This window comes from Numida meleagris, chromosome 11, assembly GCF_002078875.1.
Source record: "Numida meleagris isolate 19003 breed g44 Domestic line chromosome 11, NumMel1.0, whole genome shotgun sequence".
NCBI lineage: Eukaryota > Metazoa > Chordata > Aves > Galliformes > Numididae > Numida > Numida meleagris.
The window spans coordinates 12,247,677-12,264,628 of NC_034419.1; the positions used below are offsets into that span (position 1 = coordinate 12,247,677).

Below are 16,952 nucleotides of genomic sequence, written 5' to 3' on the forward strand. Positions count from 1 at the left end.
GAATTCTCATGACCAAAGGCAATGAAAATTAACAACTTCTTGTTTTTTCAGTATTAAAATGAGTGCTCAAAGGACCATTTGAAGAAAATTAAGCTCCATACCATTGTATTACAGTAACATTTATTTTTACTGCATCTTAAAGCCTGCAGGTGTTCAGGAATATTCTCTGTGTTCCAAGAAACATAACTAGGAGATGCTCTGTAGTTGTAACAGATCACACAGAAGTTACACTGACATGACGTAAGATGCCACAAGAACCTCAGGAGACATTTGAAACAAAGAATAACTAACACTTGCAAACGATGTTGTACTTCTATAAACACAGAGATATGCTTGCATTCATCACTGGAATCTCAATTAAAATTCAGAGTGGAGGGGAAAGCAGACATTTTCTGGAAGAAGTAGGGGCAGGTTTTGATAATTTTTTAGAGTCCAGATGAGGACAGACAATCTTGTAATGGATATTTGCTTAACTGGGAGCAGATTTTTCCAGCAAGCCCCACAGCCAGCAGCTCTCTTTGCTCCCAGCAGGAGAAGCCTGACCCCAGCTGTGGGCATTAATCTGCTTTGAGAGCTTGGCCCTTTCTCACTCAGTACAACAGCAGCTATGCCACCACTACTCGATTCCTCTTTCTGTAACTCATGGCATTAAAATACTTGAAAGAAGGAGAAATATGTATTTAGCAAAAGCAGGTACTTAGAAATGAACCAATCTTGACTGGGGAAAAAAGTCTCATTTTGTGGATTTTTAGTTCTAGGAGGCTGTGTCTCTTGGCGAGCTACTGGGCATAATAGAGCTCCTGTAATTTATTTGTGCCTTCCCAGCACACTGTACAAAGCGTGTCCATAAAGGATGCTATTGGCTGAACTTGAGGCCCAAGGGAAGAGCTGGAAACTTGCTTGGCAGACCTGATTTCCATGCCAGGAATAAAGGAATAGAAAAACTAATTAATTCTACTCATAAAAAGGAAATCCATGTCAACAGTAAAACAGGAAAAAGGACATTCGTTTAATCTGAGTTCATTTTTCAAAAGGAGAGAAGGGAAGCTTTTACCCTTAGGGCATCTGATACTTAAGTAGATAATTATCCTTCTTCTGCAGCACTGCTTTATTATCATGGGTCAACGAACCATTTATAAATGAAGAATTTCCCCTCACTTACCTCTAGCAAAACTGCTGCTTACATTAAGACAATTTCCTTTCCTCCTCTAGAATTCTTCACTCCCTCTCAGTCCTGCACACGCCTCACCAGCAATTGTTTGTTCTCCACCTAGCTCAGGGCCATGGCCACAGGTATGAATTTTTTGCATTAATCATAGATTCTACAGCCGTATATTAACAGTGGACTACTTGTCACTGTGATGCATTGCAAAAACCAAGGGCTAAACACCCTTGTGAGAGCTCACTCCCAAAGCATGCAGTAAAGGGAGCACAAGCGGTGCGAATGCTGTTGCTGACCAAGGCAAGACATCTGTTTTCTCTTCTTAATTCCATCACTAATCTGTTCTGTCATTCGTGCAAGTTGTCTCTGTGTGTCTCTCTCTCCTCTTCCACTCTTTATCTGCTTTATCTGCTCAGATAATGTTTGTCAGTTGGTGCAATGGATGTTTTCTTATTACCCTATGAGGCTCTCCGCTGATATGGGGCCACGTGATGCTCCCACATTATCAAATGATGCTCCCATAAACCACATCCTTCTGCAAAAAGGAGTTTCACTTCCTCCTTACATTACCAAGCTCATTTACAACTCAAACTAGATTTAACCATATTTCTGTCTTTGAATGTGATAAATAATTCAAAGGCACAATCACACACTGGAGCATCGTTACTGAACTTTCCATCATTTCAAAATAATTCTACAAAGAATAATGATAGAAATTCTGAATCAGAGCTAAATTAACATGAGAATGTAATTAGGACAACATTCAAGTTATATTTAACTATGAATATATAAAAAGGCAAATGATAGAATGAATTCATGGATTTGAGGTCATTAGGAAAACAGCCATTCACTGCAACTTTGAGTCACAGATTTTAACTGCAGTTTTTAACACTCTGAGAGTTTATAACATTGTATCCTGGTCAGATTTTAATCTGGATAAGTGTTCTATTCATCTCAGAAGTCCTCCTAAATTTCAAATCAGATAAACTGCTCATTGCTTTCTCCAATTACCCTCTGCAAACACTGCTGTGAACTACCGAGATGCTTCAGGTGACTGAATATTAAGTATGCGAGTGAGAGCAAGACCCTACCTCCATGTCTGTGTGATCACTCCTCCAACAGCAGCAGCAGCTGCTGCCATCCAAGATGCCTTGGGGCATCCAGCTGCCACTGCAGGAGGACAGGAGCCTTCCCTATGCCCTGTGTCACATCTGCCAGCCAGGGAGATGGCTGCATCAGCTTAGGGCATCGAAAATGGCAGCAGGTGCCTACAGTTGGGCAATAGCCTCCATCTCTACAGATCGGCCAGGCAGGATGAGGGGCTGATTCCTGGCAGACGTGCTGCCACACTGGAGGCAGCATTCTGCCTTTGGAGAGTTAGGACTTTGTTTCCTTTCTCCGACCACCATAATTAATAATTTCATGATTTCTCCGTTCATTCTGAACTGCTACTGACTGATGAAGTTTCTATTTCTAAGCTTTGATGTGCACAGCTGTTATTTCCTTCAAATTCTCTCAGTCAGTCCACAGCATTAGAATACGTGCGATTTAATATGTCATCTTCTCCATCCTAAGGAATGGAAAACCTTTACACCTCATTATAATTTGTATATGTTCCTCTCTCTACATCTCTCAGCAGCCTTACTTTCTTGTCCCAATACCTAAATATGCATACACAAATCAATACGCACACCCTCTCACACACTAAAAGCTTCATTAATGATTTATTAAACAATTAGGAACGTCGGTATTTTCCAAAAACTGGCAGCAGACAGGGCTAAAGCTCCAGCTGTATTAGTGGAAGTGTGGAACTATGAAGTAACAGTAAAACAACAGTGGGTCAGACCCACTACCCTCAAACCACTGATCTCAAATTGAGCTGAAACCCAAGGATGACCTGCAACTACAGCAAAATAGCTTGCCCTTACATATTGGGCACAGCAGCCCACTCCCCACGTAACCTTGAAGAGGTTGTTTAATGCACTGAAGCCTGTAAACCACCTCCATAATTCAAATTAACAGCCTTTGCCTTTCTCCCAGTGTTTGTATAATTAAGATTGTAACCTGTTCAGAAAAGCTCAGACTCATGGCCAAGAAAGCATAGTTCAAGTCTCTACGCACCAGCAGAGCCAGGATGCTGAAACATGTGTCAGCTCTCAGCACTCAACGTCAAGGTTGCACACATTTCTGTAAATCTCTTTCACTATTTCATTGACTTTTCAGACCACAGTAACTGAAGCCCTTGGAGACTGGCATTCAGAAGGATTTACTGCAATGGGTACCTGGCTGGACACAGCAAAGCTATGCTCAGTTTTGCCAAGCACAAATTCCCCATACACTTCTATGCATTTAAGGATATATTCACATAGGAGACAATGGGTCACTAACAAAAAGCAATCATTTGCTAACCACATAATGACTTTAAGTTGAGCACACAGAGAAGGCTTCAGATTCTGGAAGAAATGCAAAACACATGGCCAATATCTGCACACTGACCATTTTAAAGGCGTTTTTCCTTTTCCTAGTAGGCAGATTAGAAGCCAAAAGTCAAAGGCACAGTAGTCATTTCCACTGGCTTTATCTGAATTACAGCTTTGAAGTCCAGATTACTGCAGTTCTGTATCTAAGGTCTAATCCAGACTCCATATTCCCTTTAGTGGGATTCTGATCAGCCCCATAAAGACCCCACGATAAATTTTCACACACAACTATCCAGTTATATACATTCTGTAGTTCTGAAATTCTGGAAAGGTGGTCTTTGACCTTAGGGGTCAAAAAAAGAGTTAGAAAATAAAACAACAACAACAACAAAAAAACAAATAACAACAACAATATACCAAAAAGGAAAACATAAGAGACTAAAACTTCCTTTTATGTGAGAAGCTTTAGAACTAAACGCAGCTTCTTCCTGGTTGTCTCTATTTCGCTAGATAGAAAACTTACTTTCAATTTAGACTTCTGTTTTCTGATTTCAAATTTCAAACAGAACAATTCAAAGCTTTATAAAGGAAAAAAAATGATCTGCAGGTACAGACATTCTAATAATAGGAGTAAAGTTGTTTTTTGTTCTTCTTCCTTTTTTTTTTTTTTCTTTCAAGAGACTGTTAAAAACACTAAAACTGACAAGTTTTCCTAACATGCAAGGCTTTAGAAGAACAAAATACATGGAAAAAAGAATGCCTTCTACTTAACTAACAAGGCTATTAGTTTTCTAAACCATTTCCTATGAAAGGTTTTAACTTAGGAAAATTATTTTCAATGTGGTCAGGAATACATAGCTCGTACTGATATAGAAATACTATTGTTCTGGAAAACTTAAAAATATTTTTAAAAAATAAAAGTTTTCCTCTAATAAAAGCACAAAACTCAAAAATCTCAAAAGCCCCCATGTATTTTCAAGGTGAAAGTAGGAAAAATATCAAGAGTTAACTCAAATATTTTGAAAATTTAGAACATGTCAAATCTTTTTTAAACTTATTATTTTTCATTAATAACTTATTTTTGGAAAAATCATGAAAAATGGTTTTGTCGTTAATATTTTGGCGTTGACTAACCAGTTTGCAATACAGGCTGCAGCACCAGGGATACCATATCTTTCTAAGAGGAGAAAGCATTTGAGAGAGGTGCAGGAACTGCGTCCTTTGAGCATGGGGCAGCTCAGCAGCCAGCCCACCCCTCACCAGGGTGGGAAGACAGGACCTGGACATGGCTGCTGGGAGCTTAGGGGCAAGAAGAACCAGCTGGAGAGGACTGCAGCGAATGATTATTTATAACCATCTCATGCATCTGTATAAAATAACCCTTCTGCACATCCGTAAGCTAGCTGACGGGAATGTAGAAATAATGGGCTGTGGGGAGCTGGGAGAGGGATTATTCTTTTCTTATTCTATTTTACATGAATTTGCATCAAGTGCCCCAAGCACAGAGAATCATTCAGATGAAGCTTCAGGTATTAAAACTCACCACAATGTTGTCCCCACATTCAACAGGGGACTGTAGGCAGGGGTATTGAATTCATCACTGCATCTTAGCACAAGTTTTCTTTGTTCAAAAACTCTAATTGCTAACAGAAATCAGTCCCATAGCTCAGGAGAAAAAAAAACAAAACAAATAGCAGGAGACTGCATGACTAATAAAATTAATATAGCTGGAAAACAACCGCTAGTCATTTGTCTTTTTCTGCCCTGCCCTTGAACAATTTTCCACATTTTGAAAGCTTCAGGAGCAATCCCTCTCTGTGAAGAAAACAAAAAGGGTTCCACAGACACTGCACATAGGAGGAGTGATGAAGGAAGCAAAGACAATTGGAAAAGCACATTTATGTACATAATTACAAAAGCTGTATCAAAGCAGCATCAAAAAACTCTTTAAAAAACTGAATCAAATACACATTCTCCTGCATTAGGACAACAACAGCTCAGTGCATCACTTCAGCCCCACTTAACCCGCTGAACTGGGATGTGCACAAGTAATGCAAGAACTGGCGCCTTACCCCCAGGATATTCTTATTCAGCAAGACAGTGTGACTCACTTCTGGAAGGAAATGTGTAGAGGCTATTTGGATTAAAAGCGTGCACTTCATAACAGGGAAAGGTGAAGGAACACTTCAGCAGGTTCTACACATAGAATTGGATTTAAATGTATTTTAGAAGGATGCTCTGGTAATGGTATATCATAGAACTTGTCAGTTTGGTAGAAAACATCTGTGAACAACAAAGATGAATAAGGCCAAATAAAAATGAAATAAAATTACAATAAAAACTTATACAATTGTTTTAGACTATTAAAACCACACACATTTTTCTGATCTTGCTATGCCACTTCATAGTATTAATAAGAAAAAGTCATTAAGATAAGACAAATTATCTAAACACAACTGATCTTGATAAGGCAGCTCAGTACACATTTCCGTTAATACAGAAGGCCAGATTTAAGCAGTAAAACAGAGAATTAGTGGTTGCAGTGGAACAAAAAGCAATCAGTGTAAATCTTTGACACAGACTTCCGTGCACCATGATAAGAGTACTGTTTTAAGACCACACTGCAGCTTTCATGCAGGTTTGGGGTTTTGTTTTTGCTTTTACTCTCCCTGATCTTCTCACCCTACTGCAGGTACTTAAAATAATTCATGTCAATAGAAGGTGCACTAGTTGCAAGAAATTAACAAGTATTATTTTACTTTCTGTAGAAATAAGTCAATATATCTAATTTAAATGCAGATGTCAGGTAGCACACAAAGGACTGCTACTCAAAGCAGAGTGACTCCATGAGACAGAGGGCTGCAGCAGGGAAATGTGAGATTCCGAAGCGTTAACTTTTCATTTTAAACACGCCTTTCAGTTATTTGATTTCCCTTTACATGCCTTTAGGGTATGTCAAGTAGGTCACTAAGAGCTCAGTTCTTCATAGTGAGTGGTATCTTACTGTAGGATTCCTCCTTTTCTGCTAGCGACTGACCTCAAGGGCAGCCTCGGGCAACAGCGGGTGCCTAAGTGGAACTAGAGCGAGAGCAGCCATAGGATGTTGTGGCTCAGAAACACGCGTCTGATCCAAGTTTCATTTGGTGCCAATTTATTGCAGAAATAAACTTGCAGTACGGGGAATCATAACCACGTTCTAGAATCACATTAATCACTTCATCTTTGAAGGTCCAGAAACAATAACCAGTGGCCACATTGGAAAAGTAGAAGCCCAGTATGAAACCACTTCATGTACAATTGGAACTGCTGAAATGCTCCTGTAATGACACACTACTATACAACCCATTCCAGCTAATGACCATGTCTATATTGCTCTTAGGCAATACACTCTGCTTCCAAATAAATGACAAAACCACTCATAGTTAGATGGAGCTATCCATGCATGTATATCAGCTATAAATGTACAAGACTACTGAAAAAACAGCCATGTTTGAAGCTGACAGCAGACACCAAACACCACTAAGAGTGCAACACTCAAAGAGTGCTGGTTTTTTTGGCGTATCAGAGCAATATCATTTGCCATAGAAACAAATATGCTCATGCAAAGCAGCTCAGCTATTGCAAGTCTTGTGCAAATGACCTGCATCACCAGGAAACTGCACTGAATTCGATTTAAGAAACTTAGTGCTTCTGGAACTGCAGCAAAACCTCAGTTGAAACAGAGGAAGTAAGCTCATGATCCAACCTCTCCACCTGAGAATAGGAAACAACTCATGAGAAAAGGCTTTAGAATTAGTCTTAATTAAAGCGGTGGCACCAGCATATTCAAAAAAAATAATGCAATCATTATAAAGTTATATTCTACTACTCATTCATCAGGAACTGTAATAAGAGAATAATTAATTACTTAATATTAGTTATGAGAAATTTATTTGCTTGAAAGTTATTGGACACCATATTCCAAACGTTCAGTTTTATTGGAAACAAGTTTTTATTTGGTAGAAATACACCACAGAACGTGTTGGGAATTAAGGTTCCACAAGAACTGTAAGCATTGATGTTGCTGTCTGAGGGACTCCAAGGTATAGTCTTTTTTCTGATCTGAGCACCTATGGCTTGAGATAGCAATAAAATAAATGGAGAATAGCAGGTGCATCTCCCTGGGATTTATCTTGCCTGATTTTGAAGATGAAGTGGTTTCACCTATGGAGCAAAACACTGGATTTGGAACAACGAGAAGCATTCTACATCAGATCTATAACTCCAGAATTAAGAAAGGTTCTTTTGGATCTGCTGATGGAGAAGCTCATTAAGGATCCACTTTCTCTGGCTACCTGTTCATGGCAGATGATCTAGAGTTTTACACGTACTCTTTGCATCGCTGCACTAAGTCTATGCTGAACAGCACACAGAAAGACGTGCTTCTGGTAGCACATGCCAGACCAGCAGTACCTTCATTTCAGAACCACCGAAGCATCGGCAGGAGGAATGCAGTACAAGATCAATTACTGGAGTACCACTGGGGACAAAGAATAGGCTTGGATAATCAAGATTTCAAGTAATGAAGGTAATTTTGAAGGTAATTGGTAGATAATGAGGAACATGAATAACAGGGAGTTTTGGAAAACTGAATTTGGATAATTCAGACTATCTTACAGTAAATGTATTCCTCAAAGAATATTGTAATGTATGCTGGGATTTTCAAAGTTTTTGAAAGGAAAACGACAACTGATTCCCATTAATTTCTCAGAAGTGGTTTTCTACCTAGTTCTGTTGAGGCATTCACAAAACAGCTCCAATTAAAGTCAATGGAGAGTTGTGTCTGTCTTCTTAAATTGAAAGCTCTGATGGCATATTTTACATGGTATGTTACTGATATTGCTACTAAAGCAACAGGATGGGCTACGCTGTTCCAGATAATTCCATGAGATTAGAATAAGATTAAGCTACAAAGGAGATACACAAACTCTTCAAACAAACAAACCAACAGTTTTCTAAGACCGTCTTAGCATTCAGGACATCAGCACCTGCAGAAACATTCTGAAAAACAAGAGAACTTTCTATCAGCTTTATGCAAGAGCTGTTTAGCGCGCTTGCAAGTCAGAAAGCCAATCCTTTGCCTTTGTAAGATCACATGTTCATCTTTGCTGCTACACCTAAATACAACTCTGCCAGTGCCTTTTAATCAGTTCCTTCGAATTCTTAAAATTACTTAGTCCATGATAAGGAACCTAGATGAGTATCCTTTCCACATAGGCTGCTATGCAGTTGAAATGGGCACAGAAGAGAAATGACTCTGCAAGTGGAAGAGTCAATTATTGTTTTGCAAAGGTTACTACTTCTTTGCTGTATAGGAGAACCTATTGAAAATAGTGTTATTGTCATCCCAAGGAGTTTCACATTACTCATCAGTGAAGCGCAGGAGCATGCACACACTCCCCCATACCTTCAGGAGACAGAAGGTCACCCTTAGATATGTTAATAGTTGGGGAACATTGAAATGGTAAATAAGGGAAATTTAATTAGGGTCTGGTGGAGATATTTCAAAACAAAGAGGAATATAACAATAGCCTCTTCTGCAGTTTATATATATGAGGGTTACAACAGCTAACGATGCGAAGTAGGGAATCAGCCTTTACTCTGTTGCAGTAAAGGGAAACGTGGGGTGAAAATATCAAAGACCCTGTGTAGTGCTTGAGACTCAGAAGCAGTCCATCATTGAAAGAAATTATTTTAAGCCACAAACCCTTAGCTGCTTAATTTTGACAATTTATTTCATATCCGCTTGATATGAACACAAAAAGCTTGATATCTACAAGAATGTTCACAAAAAAAGTGCATTTGCCAGGGCAAAACGCTCCCAAAGACACAATTTCCCTCACCTGCCAGAGGAGTCAGCTTTGGATAAGTCATACTTTAAAGCTGAGAAAATGTAAAACAGATGTAGAGCGTGCAAAGCACTCCTTTTAAATACAACATAAAACTCAAGCAGAGATGGTAAAGCACCCGAGATGATGAATGCTACAAGGGAGAATGGAATCAGAAAGTAGGCTTCCCCCTTGGTTTTCCACTCACATAATAAGCTCTCTTCAATAAGGACAACAGAGCCCTGCGTCATGATAGCCTCAGTAGATGCTTTTCTTGTTAATGCTCATTGTTCCCAGCTCAGAGCATCATAGCTAAGCATTTCAGCATGCACGGCACATAAATTCATACCCTCATTCAGGACTCCTGCAATATTCAAGCACACGAGAATCAGGAAGACAAAGTAGCAGTTTAACTCTGAATAACCTTATTTTGTGTGAGTGTCATCTGAAACCATTACTTTAATGTGATTATCTGTTTTTATTATTTCCTTTCTGTGGACTTGGAATAAAGACACAACTGAGACTCTCTCAGACACGGTCGTTGGCACCATTACAGTCTTTCTACTGTCATCAACAGAGATCTGATCTGTAAATCAAGTTAGACTGTGAGGGCTACCAAAGAGCAAGCCCTCTTTATCATGTCATTACACAGCAAAGCTACCAATTCCTCTGGCTCACTCAGAAAAACAGACTATTTTAGTTCCTTTACATAACCAGAGCGGTTCTTAATGCACAGATTATTGACTTAGTGCGGTTTTATCATGTCCTAGAGTACCAGGGGATTCCTTAATCCAGGCCTTCTTTGCATGATCTATTTTCATGGCTCTTTTTATTGTCACGGTCTGTCATCATAATGATTTGCAAATCCAGAACCAGAGCATGCTCAGCTCAAAGAAGAGAGGGGGAGAGGACATGTCCTCCCTCCTGCCTGCCCTCTCACGCGAGCACTGAACCCCATCAGATGCAGCGTGACAAAAGTCCCTGCAAGACTGAGCGTCACATAACTCACAAGAGGAAATCCTGTATGTCTTGTAGTTGTAAGATCAATGCAAAATCAACTGAAAAAGGGATAAGAAAAGCTGCTTGCAGAGGTAAAATGTCCTGTGTCTCTCCCGGTGGGTCTCTATTCAGTAAAGCGACCAGAACCTGCTCTCCTCCCTCTCAATCCCTGCTCCTCTCCAATCTATCCAGCCCCAGTTGTGTAGGCTCAAACGGAAACACCGTATGATCTCCCACCCTGCATGAAGCTCCCTGTGAGCGCTGCACAGTGCAAGGACAGGGTTCAAAGTTACAAGGTGCTTTATGCCAAGGTCCTTCAATGCAAGTCCCTGATTTATTGCCCTTATCCCTTTACATCTCACCTCATCCTCTTTAATGGATATTTCCCTGCTAGTGTTGGAACCACTGTGGGATCACAGGCCCAGAAATCTCACTGAAACAAGGCCTGTTAATGTATCACGGCATGTCTACATACCCGCCAAGATCTGGGCTATAAGCTATGCTTTGGACCTCTCCACGTTACCATAATACAAGTTGATCATAACAATATGTTCCAAGCATATGTTCCCTGCAGACAGTTCCTTGGAGTGAAGAAAACACAGTTTAAATCTGACATGTTATCAATTTTCCAAAAAAAAAAGAAATATATATATATATATGTGAAAACAACAAAGAAAGATGACAGTACTCCAACCTCATCCTGGGTGTGATGGAGAAAAGCGGTGCTGAATATGGTACCGTGAACTTTGTTTCAGCAAATACATTTCTAAATCCAAGCATTTCTTCCTTAAATTAGAAGCACACAGAGTTTCTTGGGTGTTTATGATCACCATCAAAGGGGTCTTGCTGAGAAAAGTGGATGTCTTTCTCTTTCCAAAGGTCAAAAAAGTAGCTATCCCATATCTAGGGGCTTAAAGAGCAGGAACATTTGGTACTCCTCCACATGAAAGCATCTCCTCTGTCATTTGTTCAGCTTCCTCTTGTTAAGCTGCTGGATGTGAATCACCCAGTGACCTTGCCACATGGCAGGGATGGCTGCAGATACTGTTACAAAATGGTCTTATAAAAGCCAGGCACCGGCTTTCCAGTGCTCTGGAAATGAAACACACAATCTCTGCAGAGTTCTCTTGAATTTGCCTCCTGCCTGCAATTCACATGCAATCCTGTGCCAATACTTACCACTGGTATGAAAAGCACTTGCAAATTGTTTTCCCTCAGCTTTGCATGATTGTCTCAGGCTTCTCATCAGGCCAGTCAAAAACTGGTGGCACAGTCATTCCAGGCTGCATGTCACCAATACAGAGTGGAAGACACAAGAGACACCTAAGTGGAAGCAGCAAACTAACAGTGGTATAACTAAGAAAGGCAGAAAAAAACCCTGCTTTTCGGTTGTTTATAGAAACTTCAAAGTTCTCCTCAGTTATAAATCATTTCAAGCTACCAGCCAGCTGAAGGATGCTTGTGCTTTTGAAGGTGAAAGTTTGAAGATCAGACCATGGGTGATAAAAAGAACGTTGGTTCCACTACAGACAGAGTCAACTGCAAAGGAGATAAAATGGTGTCCAAGAATACAATAGATTAGGCTAAGATGTTTCTACAACTAGCCACCAAGAGATAAAAGTGCTCCTATACGAAGGATTTTCAGCAGGAGAAAATTAAGCTCTTTCAAGCCAGATTTCCCACTAAAAAAAAAAGATAACATGTCTATTTTACTATCACTTTCTTAAGACATTTGATTAGTATGGAAAATTACTGAATAAAATCCCAACCTTTTAAAACAAATAAAAAAATCTTAAACCAATAGCGAACAATTTAAGAAAAAGCCTTGCAGTCATGATGCCAGACCCAATTATGTTTGTACTACTTACTCATAAGTGCAGGATAAGCAAAATTATTGAAAGAGAAAAGAAGCCAAAAAATTTTAAGAGGGAAGTGGAATTGTTCTGTAGCAAAACATACTGAGGATCTTCTCAGAAGAGGAACCAAAAGGCAATTTAACGTTGTTTCAATCTCATCTCTTCCAGAAAAAGCTCATCAGACTGAGTATGAAAACAAAGAACTGGCTCATAAAACTTTCAGACAAACTATGTTTAGAAAGCATAAAAAAATAGAAAAAACCAGACTTTTCCTGGAAGAAAGTGATTTGTATGCAAATATACCCCAACATTTGTCACCAAACCTAAAGGATTTTGAAGTGAGAGAAGTTTTTGAATATAAAGTTTATCACTGCTTTGATGAAATGAGATGCCAGCTGTGAGGCTGCTTCTGTCTCCTTTAATACCAATTAAAAGGATGGAAGATGGAGCTCCAGCCTACGCTCAGAGGAAGAGAGCAGACACCACACATGTAGCACAACTTTGACACCTAAACCTCCCGTGGCAGCAGATAAGACATCCAGAGGCCTAAATTTGAAAGTAAAACACCAGACTTTCTGGCAACCCCATATAACCTAAAGTATTATAACATGCATGAAACACTCACATATTACTTAGAATAATTTAATGTTTTCCAATGAGAGGAACGCAGAGCCAACGTTTGAATAAAATAAGCAGCACAGAGTTCTGCAGAAAGAGGATGGTCAAATTTGTGTTGTTTTTACAGGTTTTAACCTTCTTTCAGTTTGCTCAAGAGTATGCCCTTGCAGAAAGAGGCCAAGTGCCTTTGGGCCTCTTGGTCAGTTTCACAGGAACCTTCCAGCCAGCAGGGCCCAGGCAGAGAAGCACCACCTGGAACCACCCCAGCAGCCAGGCCTCACTCCCCAGGCCCCGTGAAGGGCTGAGTCTGCCAGCACCCTTTAAAGGCCAACAGGAGCAGAGCTCAAAGCCATGGGGCCCGCTCAGAGGATGCCTTGTCAGCAGCTCTGGCTTCCTGAGATCTCAGATTTGGAAACATTCAACAACCTCTCCGGTCCTCTTAATTACACAAACTGCATTTTTATCTGAACTTACAGAAATCCTGAAATAACAAAATCCTGTAAATAGGACCCTCCTCCTCTCCCACTAATTTTGACCTCAACAAGTACTGGAGAAGGCAAAAGATTTCCTCAGATTTCAAAAACACTCCACACTTCTAGATGCTATCACCATTGCTCTGCAATAGTCAATTGCTAATTGATTTCCTTTAAACTTGTGTAAGCTATAGATATATAGATGAGTACGTGCATTGAAACTCAACGCGTGCTTCCTTGTTCAGAACTCAGTTATCAAAACATCTACAGTCTCCCAAGTGCACTGTAGAACAACATACAGGACAAAAGTAAATCACTTCTAACAAGACAGGAGATCACTGGAACAGCGGCCCAAAAAGCTGTGGGTGCTCCACCCCTGGAGGTGCCCAAGGCCAAGCTGGATGAGGCCCTGGGCAGCCTGAGCTGGTGGAGGGCAGCCAGCCCACAGCATGGGGTTGGAGCTCCGTGCTCTTTAAGGTCCCCCCCAACCTAAGTCATTCTATGATTCTCTGATTACTGGAGAAGTGAATATCTCCTTAAAATACCATTTTAAAAATTATTTTCCTGCCTTGACACCTGTAGCCACAAAACAAATGTGCTTTAGGGACAGTATTTCCAAAACTGCCACTGATACATCAAAAAAATTCCCAATAACCTCTCACCATGCTGCGTGTCTGCATGTCCATACCTACTTCCAGTTTGCATGCTGTAAAGATTTTCCAGAAACATGAGTCCCAAAAGGCGAAGTTTAAGTTCATTAAATGTCATTTTGAATACATCAGAGAACAAAACGCTCCCACAACTGAAAGCACAACTCAGAAAAATAAATCTGCACATAACGGCAAGTAAAACGATGCAGGAGCTGATGTCAGGAAAATGGTTTTACCTTGATTCATTCTCCTCGAGCAGAAGGCTCTCACAAACTGTTTTTCCAAAGCACAGCTTAATGTGGACGGGCCAGACACTGAGCTGGGCAGCTGGGGCGTTAGCAAGTTCCCTTCTACAGCACAGCTGTGCATGTGACAGCATATCTGGATCACTCATCCTGCCTTTATCACAAGAACGAGAAAACCAAACATGGCTACATGCTATGTTACATATCTTTAACCAAAGAAGTAGATGTCTGCATGGATCCAAGCTCCTCCAGAGATATGAAACAGGATTTGAAGCCCAATTTCATTGGCATGGGGCACAAAAATCTCTTCCGACAGCTAAAGGAGACCCTGACTGAGGGCAGGAGATGTGCACTGATGCTGTTTGCTTTGCAAACGAATCTGCTCAAAGCAGAAGCAGTGCTGGTATTTCAGCTTTATAAAATTGTTTCACAATTCAGAAATGCTAACCCTTGACATTAAAAATAGCAAAAAAGTTCTGCAATAGTAAGATGCCAACTTTTTTTTTTTTAGCTAAAAGAATGCTTAAAAGCAAACAACAAAAAGTAGAGAAGAAAGAAACTCGGATTCCATCCATCCCTGCTCCATATACTCCCCAGACTGTGTGCAATAAGGAATAGATTATTATTTAATATTTTTGCCTTACATAATTTAGTAGAGCACTGGGTGTTGCATAACCTTTTAACCCCTGCATTTTTTCACTCTCAATTTCCAGAAAAACCTGGTGACTTTTCTCTAAGGAAATCGGGTGTATACCCAACTGTATAAGATAACAAATCGAGTAGCATTTCATTCTCACACAGTAAAAATTCATAAGGAATTCTTTACAAACAAGAAGAAACCCCAAACAGAAGAAAGTCATTAGAGCTATAGTTTCAACAGAGAGCAATGGAGAAGCTCTCCCTGGAGCACAGTCCCTCGCTCAGATGGGAAATGAAGGGCGTCTATTGCTTCTTTTACAAATGCAGTTTGGAAGTTACAAAATAAGCAGTTGTAACACCATGTCAGGCAATGTAAATATGCAGGTAGGTGTCCAATTACTCCAGCTTTAAAGACTGGTGCAGTGTGTCACTGTTTAAGCAGACAGGGCGCACATAGGTTTTGATATGTATGCTTGATGTATTTACCTTTGAAATCTGGCACTGCTGGTGACTGTTGTTATTCAACCGAAGTGTACGTATGCAAAAGCTAGATCATTTTCATCATGCTGTGCAGTGTATAGCTGCGCCTTTCAGACTAAATATCTATACTGCTGAAGAAAATGCCCTTTTTCCTTTGAAGTAGAGGAGTACAAACCTCAAAGGCTTATTTCTTTGCAGTGACTAAGGCCCTAATGAGCATAAGCTAACCAACACATTATTACAGCAACACCAGCCCCAGAGCTAAATGCAAATATACCCAAGGTAGGTCTTTGTCAATACATCTCACAGCACAAATCCACACTGCAGAGAATAAAGTTGGTATAAACTATGTTTTCATATATTACTTCATATTGAAAGAAATATTGGTGACCTTATCCAGCATGACTGTTATAATAGTAATAAAACTGAATCTTGGAAGATTACACTTTTGGTCAAAGTAGTAAAATGTGACCTTATTCTATTCAACATTGACATTTATTATATTAATTCAGACAAAAACTGCATTAAAATGATGTTAAGCGTCTGGCTTTCAAACATAATAGCCAAGAAATTTGATCTGCAAGTAAGATTTCTTAACCAACTCCATTTTGCATTCCACCACTGCAACATATGTGGCACAAAATCCTTACAGATCCCACAGGATCTGCAATCTAATAGTCAGGGCTCCTTAGATTAAAAAAAAAAATCTGCTTGTACCTCAGCCAAAGGGATCATGGCATGGGTGCCACAATGTGCAGTGTTCATATATGGTGATCCTCAACATAGAAATGAAAAAGCACAAAAAACCCAACTAGAATCAGGAGTTCATCATCACTTGTCAATCAGACAGCAATACAGAGAGCCAAATGCAAAACACCGACCACCACACTGCAACAAGAATATTTTTTCTTTCACAGCAATTTTTAATATTGCAGCAGGACATCCATTTCAAACAGAAAAAACATCCAAGTTTCAGATCAGCAAGGAAGATGGAGGATTCTGCAGTCCCACATACTCTGACCTCCCACTGATTTCACTAAAAATACAGGATGTACAGAGAGAGCAGCATATCAGAGCAGATATGTGCACTGCAGATCTCAGAGCAGAATGAGGTCTGAAGCTATTTCAGGATATACTGAAAGTTGAAAAGTAGAACTATCTGGCATTCTTTTTTATTTTTCTTCCGTAGTTAGTGTTCATTCACAGGTAAATATTGCTTTACCAAAAACAAACAAACAAAAAAATCTAAGGGTTACAAGACAATTCCAGATTTAAAACATGCATACATAAATTATAAAAGGACGCCAGAGTCTGAGCGATCTTAGAACAGCAGCAATACGGGGATTAGAGCATTCATTTGGTCTGTGGTAGTTCTGCATGGGCACCTCTCTCCCATTATGAGTACCCTGACTGCTCTTTGCTCGATTACATGCTCACAGGGATTTTTAATAAGAAATTCAACACCCACTTTAATAACACTAAACAGGAGGACATCAACTTTGTCGTTTTGTTGTTTTTCCCCAAAAGAGAACTCTTATTTTCT

General features: G+C 39.8%; 1 protein-coding gene across 12 annotated transcripts in view; it reads right to left on the reverse strand.

The window, feature by feature from the left end:
* Nucleotides 1-16,952, reverse strand: part of FHIT (fragile histidine triad) — a 542,632-nt gene that overhangs the window by 155,684 nt on the left and 369,996 nt on the right. The window contains exon 2 of one of the 12 annotated variants that reach the window (XR_002442350.1): nucleotides 858-909. The exons of the other annotated variants lie outside the window; for them this stretch is intronic. The gene's annotated coding sequence lies outside the window, so the exon portion shown is untranslated. The remainder of the gene's footprint in view (nucleotides 1-857; nucleotides 910-16,952) is intronic. 12 annotated transcript variants of the gene reach the window in all.